Source organism: Capsicum annuum, chromosome 3 (genome assembly GCF_002878395.1).
Source record: "Capsicum annuum cultivar UCD-10X-F1 chromosome 3, UCD10Xv1.1, whole genome shotgun sequence".
Taxonomy (NCBI): domain Eukaryota; kingdom Viridiplantae; phylum Streptophyta; class Magnoliopsida; order Solanales; family Solanaceae; genus Capsicum; species Capsicum annuum.
Window position 1 is genome coordinate 164,296,875 of NC_061113.1, and position 9,680 is coordinate 164,306,554.

A 9,680-nucleotide genomic window follows, 5' to 3' on the forward strand; every position below is an offset into this window, starting at 1 on the left:
ACAATATGGTAAGCTAGGTCTAAGGTATTTGAGGCTAGCTTGTCAACAAAACCTCAATAACTTCACCTATTGAACCTTTCGGATACCTAATAAGTGCTTTAATTATATTCATATAGTACTTTCAATTGGGTATCCCTATTTCTAGGAAAATACCCAAGATAGTAAGAATTAGTAAAATGAATCCATTAATTATCTACTATTGCCTTGGTTGCCACATACCTCTTTCAAAGATGATGTGGGTTCCAAAAGTTCACCCAAACCCTTCTTTCAAGGATGGTTTGAGCTTTCAAGAGTTTGGGGTTTTCACCCACATTTGAGTATTTGAGGCTTTTACCCACAAATCCTAACCAATTTAATCAAACAATAGTAGAACACATTATCAACTAACTAGCATATACTCAAATACATCACAATCCACAACTAATTACACCTTAGTTCAACATAATCCCAAGACTAAAAGATTTAGCAACTCATGAAGAAAAAAAAGAAGCATATACCAAAAGAATTTTTCAAGGCATCCGTTCTCACAAATACCAAAGTCTAAATCTCCAAATCAAATTACAATTCTTGCATAATTTAGAGTTTCGGTCTCAAATTCAAAGTATTTCTAGTCTTTTGAATGCCCAAAATGGGAATGGGTTTTAAGTTTTTAAGGGATTTAAGGTCGAATACTGAAAATTACAAAACTTCCCCTGGGCCTAATCCTGTGTTGCCGCGATGTACTAGATTTGTTGCGACCGTGAGTAGATCCACGCGATTGATGTTACTGACCTTCTTGACTGGTTGTGATCGCGGCCCTCATTCCTCGATCATGGTAACTGAGGTTTGTTTCTTCTCCAGGACTTCCAGTTGCACTTCTTTTCTCTTCTTTTGATCCTTTTTAGCTCAAGTCCACATCTTTCCATCATAACCTGTATGCCTACAAAATGTGGATATTAGTGCATTTAATCATACATATGTCTCATTTATACATTTAAATCATGGCAATGTGCATGAATGTCAAGTGCAAATGAGTGGTAAATTCACCACTCATCAGTTAGTAATAAAGTTAAAATATTTTTTGCATGCTTTGCTTTTACATGTATGACATTTAGAAAGATCATTAATTTTTATTGTCGAAATTAATTTTATTTCTAAGTTTTTTAATAGAAAGAATACTAATACAACCTAGTCTACTCTGCCACAGATTGATACACTCAACAATATAGCAAAATTGAAAATAATTACATTGGTGGAAATCTTTTGAATAATGTTAAGTACAAATAAGCCTCCACTAAGATATTTCTTCCCAATAAAGTCTCTTCCATGAGAGATGATTATTTTATTAGCTTTAAAAATAAATTTAAAGCCTACTTTATAAAGAAGTGTTCCAGTTTGGAGAGAGAGAATATACAAAACAATGTTCAACGTTAATTTTTTTCAAAAGTTAATTTAAACAAAAATTTTCTTTCGACCATAACTCCAATGATAGTGGAGTTATCCATGTAGACACACTCGCCATTAGTGAACTCCTCAAAGTCATGAAATAACTTTTTGTTGGCATATAAATGTCTTGACGTGCCTATGTCCAATACCTAGTTAGTCTTTTTTATCACTAAATTTGTCTCGATAGCTACTGCAACAATCACTTCAGCACCCTCAGTAAGATGAGTTTGGACATCATCTTGTCCTCCCTTCTTTGATTTTTTCCCTTTTCTTAGATAGCACTAGACAGTCTTGTGGCCAAATTTTTTCCAGACAAAATAAGGTTTCTGTGAATTTTTTATTTGATTCTCCAGCTTGTTGAAGCAATTTTTCTTCTTCATTTGTTCTTTTTTCTGGATTCTTTTGTTTGCCTTCAAACTTGTCTTATACAATAGTACCAAAAGATTCCACAAGGCTAACTTTCGAAGAATTAAAAGAAAAAATTTTCATCTTATCTTTGAGACAACTTGCCTCCTTAATCCTCATGTGACTAATAAGTTCTTGGAGAGTTAAATCCTTTTTCTTATATTTTAATTGGTTTCTGTAATCACTCCAAAATGATGGAAATTTTTCAAGAAGAACATTAACCTGAAGAATCTCACAGATCTTCATGTCCTCATTGAGAACATCAAGAATCAAGTTCTCATATTCGTGAACTTATTCCATGATTGATTTATTATCAATCATCTGAAACTTAATTTACTTTTTGACGACATGTGTTTTCTTTCCTGCATCGGCAACAGTATATTCCTTTTTCAAATTGTCCCATGTTTTCTTAACAAATTAATAAGTGACAAATAAATCAAGCAAATGATTAGTCATATCGTTCAACGAATGTCCTCTAATAGTTTTGTTATCTTTTTCAAATTTCTTTTTGTAGCATCATCAGTAACCACAACAGTATTAAAATATGTATAAATGTTAGAACTATCAACAAGAGGTTCATTAAACAAAACATAATCAAATTTTAATTGTTGAAATAAAATTAGAAGTTTTTGTGATCAATGTTTAAAATTATTTTCGTCCAATGACTCAAGTTTGACAAATTCAAAAAAGTTTGCTTCAAAGAAATATTCATTTATCAATATCGTATCTAAAAAATTGTTTTATAGAAAAAAAAATAGTAAAACTTACATAAATTTCAACAATTTTACCGTTAATTATTTCCTATCCCTGTTTTTTTGTTAAATTACCAATAATTTCTTATTTTATAATTTTCAGATATATAATTAGCATCCAGATGCATTATTTTGAAGATTAGACACATAATTTTAAGCTTAAGAATGTAACAATTAATTACACTATTTTTTTCTTGGTTACATAATTAGCATCCTGATATATAATTTTGAGGTTGAGATACATAATTTTAATTACTGCGATACTTTTATTTCTGATACTATTTGATCGAGATACATAATACATGAACTAGACCAAAGAGAGACAGATAATTAAATTTATGTATTCGAAATTTATGTGTTTGTGGATGTATCCGACTGTTTTTAAAAAAAGAGATTTATGTAATTAATAAAAGGAGGAGAGATTTCATGTATTTTGGTAAAGATAAGTTGTGGTGTTATGTGATTGTTTTTAAAAATACTATAATATTGATATGGAAGTGGAATTATTAATAGTAAGAGAATAGCCACAAATACTGTGTCGTGGCAAGACATTGCTTTGAAAGCAATTTCGATCGACTTTAGTGCAAATCATTGTAATTGTTCTCTCTGCTAGGTTCCACAACTACTTTCAAACATGTGCGCTCGTGGGTGAAAATTTGAAAGTTGCCAAACGAATTGTCAAAATAAGTCAAAAAGAAGACACTACTAAAAAAATGAAAAACCGACCACACGTTGTGGTCAGTTTTTTGTAATATTTTTAAAAATCAAAATAATTATTTCAATAATTTTTATATTTATTATTATTTATTTTTAAAAAATAGAAAAATCGACCACAAGTGGTCATTTTTTTTTAAATATTTTATTGAAAAACATTTTTAAAAAGGTCGGTTTTTAAAAATTCTTTTTAAATTTATTTTTAAAAACACCGACCACTAGTGATCGGTTTTTTATATTTAAAAAAAAATATATTTTAAAAACCGACCACTTGTGGACGGTTATTGAACTAAAAAAATTAAAAAGTAAATAATTTTTAGTAATAATTATATTTATGTAATCAAATATATATTATTTTCATTTAAAATAATTATATATATATATAATGTAAATTATATATAATTTTTTAAAATTACACTGATCACACATAGTCAATAACCAGTATAATAATAATAATAAAAATTAATCATTCTTAAATTTTATGAAAAAAATTACACTAAAATATATATCAAATAAAATAAACAAATTACGTTAAATATAATATTTATCTTTTACTTAGTTTCAATATATGAAATAAATATTTTCCTTGTATATACGTTAAATGACGTTAAACATGCATAATATTTGTATAACGAATATGCATATATATAACCGATAATTCATCAGAATATAATAAATGCGTTCTATTATAAGGTAATATACTTGTGGATGTGATATATATAGTATGTATTAAAGAGTATATATATATATATATATATATATATATATATATATATATATATATATATATAGTAGTGATCGATTGATGGATGCTTTAGTCAAAAGCTAGTATATTAAGCTAATCAAATATAATTAATCGATCACTCATCTGAGTATGTATATGAAACACGTCACATTATAGTATTGGATAATATACTTGTGTACGTATGTGATATATATAGTACATATTTAGAACTTGATATAGTCGATAGTGTGTATATATGTGTGTGTGTGTATATATATATAGTATATACATATTAATTATACATAGTGAAGGTATATTAATGACATAAGATAAAACTAATCGATAATTAATATGATCAGTATATATGAAATACGTTATATATTATTATGGGGTAGTATATTAAAATTGTGTATGTGATGTATATAATACTTATTTGAAAGTTGATAGACAATTGAATATATATATATATATATATATATATATATATATATATATATATATCGTATAGTGACGTATGCAGTAATCGAAAGCTCGATAATTGAATCTATCTATCAAAATATTTTGAATAATATACTGGTATCATACTATTGAGGAAATAGATATACTACTTAGTGCCAATATGTAGATACACGTATATTGTTGAAGTTGTAATAACGTAAGACAAGTAATCAATAATTTATTTTATTAACATATTCTATTACGAGGTATATATATATATATATCAATAAATTTTGTAATTTACGATAAATTTTTGGTTAATTAGCATTTAATTACGATATTATATATATATCGTAATTAAAAGCTAATTAACCAAAAATTTATTGTAAATTGCAAAAATCGACCACATGTGGTCGGTTTTTAAAAGAAAATTCAGAAAACCGACCACAAGTGGTCGGTTTTTACGATAAATTTACGATCACGTGTGGTCGGTTTTTGCAATTTACGATGAATTTTTTATTTTCTAATTTTTTTAAAAAAAACAACTACATGTGGTCAATTTTTTTTAAAATATCCATAAAATCGACCACTTGTGGTCAGTTTTCAATAAAAAATAACAAAATATTTTAATTATATAACTCCTACCCGACCCCACCCCCACATGACCCAACTCGACCTGACCTAAATACACTAGACTAAATCGACCTAAACACACAAACACACATACAAATCGATCCCAAAACACACCCAAAATAGAATTCCAATCACAAAAACCACTGCTCCGGTGAGTTCTCCAACGACTGCTTCGGCGACAACAGCTTAGGTCAGGTGTGAATCTTGTTGTATTTTACAAAATTTATGCTTTTTGAGGTTGATTTATAGGTGTACTAGTTTATATAATTATGAAATTTATAATGGTGAAGATTAGGTTAGTTTGAACTAGTTTTTTAAGCTCGTTTGTAGCTCGAATTTTGTTTAGTTATTTGTGGAATTTTTGAGCTATACACATAATTGTTTGAACTAGTTTTGCTTGTTTAGCTTCTTGTTTTAGATATGAATTTTTCTTGATTGAAGTTATTGATTGTATAAATCCTCAAAGTTGGAATCTTTAATTATGATTTTGTAAGATTCTTGAATGGATTTTATGGTTTAGCTTGTTGTCTTTAAAGTGAATGAATTTACTTTTATGGTTTAGCACTTGATCTTGTTATTTTTTATATGAGCTTTGCTAAATCACTCAAAGTTGGAATATTTTGTCTTGATATTTTTAGGTTCTTGATTCGGTGACCGGTTATCTCTTTCACTTTAATTTAGGCTAAGGAAAGGTAAGTTAATTTCTCTCTATTAATTATTGTTGTTATCTTCTTGGTTTTGCTCATATTGAAGTCTAGTGAAGTTGTGTGTGTCCTTGTTCGATTCACTAGCTTTGTTGTTATCTTCTTATTATTGTTTATATTGAAGTCTAGTGAAGCCGTGTGTGGCCTTGTTCGATTCACTAGCATTGTTGTTGACATCTTGTAGGTCTTGTTGTTATTTTGTGTTTTGAATATGGTTTTGTTTTGATACTTAGTTACTTGAAAATGGTTAAGTGTAGGGACTTTAAAGGGGATTTATTTATTTTGAATGCGGTTTAGGTGATGATTTAGTTGGTTGAAAATGGTTAAGTGTAGGGATTCAAAGGAGATTTTTTTGTTTTGAATGCGGTTTGGTAGGTGACCTAGTTGGTTGAAAATGGTTGAGTGTAGGGACTTTAAAGTGGATTTTGTGTTTTGAATGTGGTTTTATTTTGATACTTAGTAGATTGAAAATGGTTAAGTGTAGGGACTTCAAAGGAGATTTATTTGTTTTGAATGAGGTTTGGTAGGTGATTTAGTTGTTTGAAAATGGTTAAGTGTATGCACTTTAAAGTGCATTTTTTTTGTTTTGCATGCGGTTTTGTCTTGATACTTAGTTGGTTGAAAATGATTAAGTATAGGGACTTTAAAGGGGATTTATTTGTTTTGTATACAATTTGGTAGGTGAATTAGTTGGTTGAAAATGGTTCAGTGTATGCACTTTAAAATGGATTTTTTTTATTTGAATGCGGTTTTATTTTGATACTTAGTTGGTTGAAAATGGTTAAGTATAGAAACTTTAAAGGGGATTTTTCTGTTTTGAATGCGGTTTGGTAGGTGACTTAGTTGGTTAAAAATGGTTAAGTGTATGCACTTTAAAGTGTATTTTTTTGTTTTGAATATGGTTTTGTTTTGATACTTAGTTGGTTGAAAAAGGTTAAGTATAGGGACTTTAAAGGGGATTTTTTTGTTTTGTATGCGGTTTGGTAGGTGACTTAGTTGGTTGAAAATGGTTAAGTGTAGGGACTTTAAAGGGAATTTTTTTGTTTTGAATGCGGTTTGGTAGGTGACTTGGTTGAAAATGGTTGAGTATAGGGACTTTAAAGTGGGTTTTCTGTTTTGAATGTGGTTTTGTTTTGATACTTAGTAGGTTGAAAATGGTTAAGTGTAGGGACTTTATTTGTTTGGAATGAGGTTTGGTAGGTGACTTAGTTGTTTGAAAATAGTTAAGTGTATGCACTTTAAAGTGGATTATTTTGTTTTGAATGCGGTTTTGTTTTGATACTTAGTTGGTTGAAAATGGTTAAGTATAGGCACTTTAAAGGAGATTTTTTTGTTTTGTATGTGGTTTGGTAGGTGACCTAGTTGGTTGAAAATGGTTAAGTGTAGGGACTTTAAAGGAGATTTTTTTGTTTTGAATATGGTTTTTTTTTTATACTTATTTGGTTGAAAATGGTTAAGTGTAGGGACTTTAAAGGAGATTTTTTATTTTGTATGTGGTTTGGTAGGTTACTTAGTTGGTTGAAATTGGTTAAGTGTAGAGACTTTAAAGGGAATTTTTTTTGTTTTGAATGTGGTTTGGTAGGTGACTTAGTTGGTTGAAAATGATTAAGTGTAGGGACTTTAAAGTGGTGTTTGTGTTTTGAATGTGGTTTTATTTTGATACTTAGTTGGTTGAATTTGTTTTGATTACATAGATAGAACCTTATTATAGCTGGATATATCAACGGAACAATGATAATAGAATGGGAATTAGGGAGGAATTTGTTAAAGGTGTCAAAAGATGTGTTGAACATGCTAAGACGCTTGATGTTTTGACACGTTTTGGGGCTATTCGTTGTCTTTGTGTTAGATGTGATGGTATAAATCTTGTAAGTAAAGAAGTTGTAAAGGAACATCTTTATAAAAAGGGGTTTCACGAGGACTTTTTAAGATTGTGTGGTATTCATGGTGATGTTGCGCAAAATAACTTTGTTGTTGGAGAAAGTAGTAGGTCTACAGGGCATAATAACAATCAAGATACGAGGATGACAGAAATAGTGCACGATGCTTTTAGGATGCAACACGGGGGTGACTTTAAGGAAAATGTCGAAGATGTTCCTAATAGCAAAGCAGGAAAATTCTAAGAACAATTGCATGCTGCATGTCATCCTTTGTTTGATGGGTGTTCTCACTCTCGTTTGTCTGTTGTTGTTAGATTATTAAGTCTGACTGGAATATTGCTGAAGGAGGAATGGACTCAATGATAGACCTAATTAAAGAGTTAGTTAACCCCGACTTGGAGTGTAACGCCGCAAAATCTCATCCCAAAACGTTACACGATACTTAAGGCTACAAGCAGCTCCAAGCTAACCTTTGAACCTGCTACTATATATAAACCTTACTTTGAGATGAATAAAGCAAAACGATGGTACTGTCATACCAAAATCATAATTGAATACAAAGAAATACTTGTCTGAATAGTCATAATACTGAAAGTCTAAACATACTGATAATCTAGTCTGACAAAGCCTCTACTAATCAAAAGCTATAGATTCATTGGGACAAACCCCCAACTAACTCGACTAAACTGGAAACAATAACAATCAAAAATCTGAGCGATGGGTCCTCAAACCATGAGGACTCACCAGCTGTGGAGTGTGGATAAAGATACTCGAGAATCACTGTCACTGCTGAGACTGAGCACCTGAACCTATATTATGAGACAATGTAGCACACAGATGTATATGTGGATCAGTACTTTGAGGATGTACTCAGTATATAGGTGTGTATTTAAGTAAACAATGTTATCATTCTTCATAAAACATGCATGCTGATATGAATGACTCACATAGCTTGATGTAAAACTGAAATCAGAATCTCATAAATCATGTATATTGAAGCATATAGTACAAAAATCTGTATTCTCCATCTTATTCTCAAAACTTGTAAGCAAGAGAAATCTTAAAAACAATAGCTTTCAAAACATATACTTTTATCTTAGATTTTAGGACTTTGGGAACCTCAAAATCAAACTTTCAACATATAAACTTTTATCTTAATTAGAGTGGGGACTGTTTTAGGAGTTGATTCTAATCAACATAAATCACGTGAGCCACATGGAGTCCAACGTCTTGCCCACATTAGAGAGAGCTGCTCTACCCTTACCATTAGAATAGAACCTTAACTTTAGTGATCACTATCTTAACTCACTTGGGGTAAATCAGAAACCTACGGAGACATGTAGTTCTGGGGCATGAGACCTTGGAATCATACCCAACTCGGTGTTAAATACTACTCCCATACTTAAGCTCAAGACTTTTAGGAAATCTACCTTAAAATAATTCAAGGGTCTATAATAAAGACCAAATATACTTCTCTTGACTTTAAGTCACAATTAATGTGGATCCCTATTTAGCTTAGACCTAAAAGATCAAACCTTTAACTAAAATCTGAAAATAGCTTAGCTATGGGGTACTTCTGACCTAAACAATCGTGAACAACAATCTTTAAAGGGGGTCTATTGACCTAAACAGTAATCTCAAATTAGATATCTCAAAACTCATACTTGTAATGTAATTACTCATAAAGTATCTTAAAATCTGTAAATTTCATCAATAGGCATGGAAATATAAATAAAATCATATAATTCAACTTTTAATCCATGGGAAATCTCGCAATCTTACAAATAATGAAAGTGGGTACGAACCCTAACTTAATTTCATGGAAAATCTCATAAGTTGTAGAAATTTTGTAATTTAGAATAAGCCTTTAGCCACAAGGGTAAAAGGGTTACCCTTGTTCAAACCCCATATACCTTAGATTATGACTTGTAGATGAACAAGCTTGCTTGAGACTCTTTTTCGTATTCTTGAGTGAGGGTTCTTGAAACTTTTTACTTGGGAACCT